Below are 4,431 nucleotides of genomic sequence, written 5' to 3'. Positions count from 1 at the left end.
ACACTTTGAAATGAAGAGAAAAGAAAATAATTAAATCTGAAAAAAAAAAGAGAAGAAAAAATGGTATTTTTGAAGATCAAAGGCCAAGAAGGAAGCCCAATAGCACCCAAGCCCGCTAGCTTACTCTCCTCCAGCCGCCAGCTGTCTGCGCCCCCAGCGCGCCACGTGTCCCTGCTCCAGCCGTCCACAGTAGCAACGTGACCCTCAGCTTGCGCCACCTGTCCCCACCTGCCAGCACCTTGCATCAACTCTCCAACCAGCCTCTCACGCCCACGCCTAACCCTTTTCCTTCAACATAGATGCTCAGCTGGCCCAATATGAAGGCCCATCTTCAACATACCTCCAACAGCCCAAACACAAAGTTAGCAGCCCATCTGAAGCATCCTTTCCCTCCAGTAACTGCCACGTGGCTTCCTCTGATTAGCTAGGATTGGTCAATGGACCAGCTGCCACCAGCCACCCTTGGCCCAATTTTTTGTGCACATTGGGCCTTGCACATTGCCATTTTGAGCTTTAAAGCTCATCTTTTTTGGTATTTTTGAAAAAGGGGTATTTGACCATACACCAAAATAACTAGGTTAATATTTATAATAAGATTTGATTTTTCAAAATCATATTTTATTATTAATATTTCATATTTATTTTGTAAACCCCAAATTGTCGTTTAATTTCTTTTTAGTCATTTTCTCCATCTATAAATAGGGACACTTTCTTCACATTTTCTATGTCATTTTTAGGTAGCAAAACTCTGCCAAATTTTAGTCTCATTTCTCATATTTTCTCTCTAGAATTTCATGAGAATGTCTAGCATAATATGCTAACCTTCTTAGGAAGGTTAGGATGATCCTATATGCACTATGACTTTGTTTGGTATTTTTGATTCACCATGTGCTTAAAGTTTATATATTTGAGTGATTTATTTTCTTTCATCTCTATTTCTTCATCTTGTTATTTATATATATGTTTACTAATAGTATATAGATTTTGTCAAGCACTTTCTATGTATTATCAAATTAGTGAAAATAATATAGATAATATCTTTATCATTTTCTCCATCTCATCTATATTTATTTACTTTTGCTAAAATCTATATAGAATTAGTCATGCTCTTTCTATGTATTTTATAAATGGTAAAAGTAATATTTGTTTTAGGTTTTATGTCCAATATTCTATTGCATTATTGCCAATGGTATAATGTCATTTTTAGATTTCTCATAAGATTTATCTCATCTTTTCATGGTAAAGAATAATAATCACTTGAATACATTTTTGTTAAATATATTTGTGCTTCAATGTTAAATCTTCCAAATGAATAGTTGGGATGTGAACTATCCATTTGTGTAATTTTTGTGAATCAAAGATCCAAATAAATAAGTACGCATATCGGTGACTCTTGATCCTTCCTATTTGTTACCTATTGTTACATCACACTTAATTCTATTTTCATTTATAATCTTTAAATTTCAAAAACAACAAAAATATCACTTGTTCTATTTGCCTCATATTATTTATCTCTAACATTTATTTATTGATTAGCTTTATTTCTTTGCCTCCTTGTGGAATCGACCGCCCGATCTATACTACAACCACCGCTAAGTGGAAGTCACGTTTGGGCGTTAATCAAATTTTGGCGCCATTGCAGGGGAGGTAATTTTCAAAGGTTTAGCGAAATTTTTACAAAAATATTAGTAACTTTATTTGTGTTTGTGTTGGAATAAATATTGTGTTAATATAATTTTTATTTACTATTTTTTAATTAATTAGATTATTATTATAACAAAAATAAAAAGAAAGAAAAAACTAAAAAAAAATGTCTTTATTTGTATATATATATATATATTTTTCTTCTCTTCTACACTTTTTTCTTGGTAACCAAAAAAAAAAAATATATTTATATTCATATATATTTATACATATCTATAAAAAAAACTAAAAAAAAAAAGCAAAAACAGAAAAAAAAACAAAAAATATATATATTTATTCTTATTTCTATTTCTTTTTTTCATTTTTCATTTTTCTTCTCTTTTTGTTTTTTTTTTAAAAACCATATATATTTATATAATTTTTTTTTCTTACTCCATTTTCTTTCTTAATTTCTATTCTATTTGTTTTAGTTTAATACATATTTAAAAAAAAAAATAGATTAAGCTTGTTATTTTCTCTTCACTTTAATTTTTTTTTCTTTATTTTATTTTGTTTTGTGTTTTTTTTATTATTTTGTTACTTAGTTTAGGTTTTTCTTTTCCTTTGCCTTATTTTTCCTTAGAATTTAGGTTTTTCAAAAAAAAAAAAAACATAAAATTGTCCATAAAATTTCGATCATAAAACTCTTAGTATTGGAAACAATTGTGTAATATTACAAATGGTAGAAACCGATATTGTTTTGTCTAGAAAGATTGGTTGTTAAATAAGGTTTGTGATAGCGTTACCCTCCACACTTACCTGGGAACCTCGAGGAGTTCTGTCTAGGCAAGTGTGAGTCTAAAGCGGTACCTTGGCAACCTTCCCAATCGGCCTGGGAACATTTCGAGCATCTACCTTTGCACTATTACATTGTTGGACTTATTACTATAAGAAAACCAAGCTTGTTGTGTCAAAATAAGAAATTTCACTTTGCTTAAAGGTTGTTTGGTCGAAAATGTTGACTTGTGATCCACCATACTTACTCAGTAACCTCGGGGAGTTCTAGTAATGTGTTGGAGATCACCTGAAAACTCCAATTCTACCTAGGAACAAGTTTAACAAAAAAAAAAAAAATCAATAAAAAAATCAAAAAAAAAAAGAAACATAAAATACATCTAATTCTGATTTCCGAGAGTGGATGAATCGTCACGAAACTTCCAGTGACACTTCTTCCAATTCATCTGCCACTCCTGCCGGAACTCCTTCCACCAACCCTGCTTCTCCACAAACTTTTGCTGATAATAACCCATTCGCAATGGCTCGCAATGATGAAATCCAACCAAGAACTCTCAATAACTACCTCCATCCTACTCGCATTTCCACGCCTTCATGCATTATCTTCCCTCCTAATATGCCCGCATTAGACTTTAAACCTGGCATGATTCAACTCCTGCTCACATTTCATGGAATGGAAAACGAAAGCCCATACATGCATATAGGGCTGAGCATTGGGCGGGTTGGTCGGGTTACAAGGCATTTTTACCCGTCCAATGTCATAATCGGGTTAGCAAAAGTGACCCATAACTTGTCCAATTAAGAAAAAAAAAATTTAACCCGTCCAATAATTTGGGCGGGTTGGTCGGGTTAACCCGCCCAAACCGAAATGGTATTTTTTTTTGCGGGTTGGTTGGGTCAACCTGCCCAAACAAAAGTGGTATTTTTTTTTTTAACATTTTTGTAATTTTTTTCTTTTAAATACTAGTACTAATAGTGTGAAGTTAATATTTTTAAGCTTAAAACAATATTTTAAATTTATAGTAAAAAAATTAAAATAAAACTTAATTAATTTATATATTTATTTGAATATATTAAAAATAATAAATTCTTAATTGGGCGGGTTGGGTTATATTGGGCGGGTTGATAATTATTTTCAACCTGCCCAATGTAACAATTGGGCGGTTTAAATTTTGGTCGGTTTATTCGGGTTACGTTTTTTGGCGATTTTTTTGGGTTGGTTTGGGCGGTTTATTCGGGTTGTAAAAATTTGTGCATAGCCCTACGTGCATATCAGAGAATTCGAGGAGGTGGTAGCCACATTCTATAACCGAGCCGAAAATGCCGATGCTGTGCGACTGAAGTTCTTCCCTTTCTCCTTGAAGGACAAAGCCAAAAGCTGGTTGTACTCTTTGAGACCTAGGTCGATTGGAACATGGGAGGAGATGACCCAATCTTTCATTCTGAAACACTTCCCCAGCCATAAGACCAACAGTCTAAAATGACAAATTTCCACATTCTCCCAAAAAGACAATGAAACGTTCTATCAAGTCTGGGAAAGATTCAAAGATCTGTTAAATCAGTGCCCGCACCATGGTTATGAGAACTGGCGTTTGGTCAGTTACTTCTATGAAGGCCTCACGAGTCATGAGCGCCAATTTGTAGAAATGCTATGCAATGTTGAATTCCTCGAAAAAGAGCCAGATGATGCTCTTGAATATCTCGAAGAAACTGTGAAAAAGTCTCACACCTGGACTGGGCCAAGTGCTACTGAAAGCACCAACCGACACAAACCATCTGGGATCTATCAACTTTGAGAAGAGGATTGTATTAAGGCCCAACTCGAAGCATTGAAAAAGCAGTTTGAGGTCTTAATGACGAAAAATGGGCAAAAGTCGCACATGATTGCTCAAGCGGAATCGCAAGAACCTTGCTTTGTTTGTGGAGGGATGGAGCACTTAGCTAAGGACTGCTTAGCTTTGAATGAAATGAGGGGGGTTCATGAGGAGAAATGCAATGCCTAAGGGGCATATA

General features: G+C 34.0%; 1 non-coding gene across 1 annotated transcript; it reads right to left on the bottom strand.

Moving 5' to 3' along the window:
• Positions 1–3,890: 3,890 nt before the first annotated feature.
• LOC133799011 (small nucleolar RNA R71) lies at positions 3,891–3,996 on the bottom strand. Its single transcript, XR_009876220.1, has one exon. It is a non-coding gene; the product is annotated as a small nucleolar RNA R71 (small nucleolar RNA).
• Positions 3,997–4,431: the final 435 nt, after the last annotated feature.

Source organism: Humulus lupulus, chromosome 8, assembly GCF_963169125.1.
Source record: "Humulus lupulus chromosome 8, drHumLupu1.1, whole genome shotgun sequence".
In the NCBI taxonomy this organism is placed as follows: Eukaryota; Viridiplantae; Streptophyta; class Magnoliopsida; order Rosales; family Cannabaceae; genus Humulus; species Humulus lupulus.
This window is presented reverse-complemented; position numbering and strand designations above follow the sequence as displayed.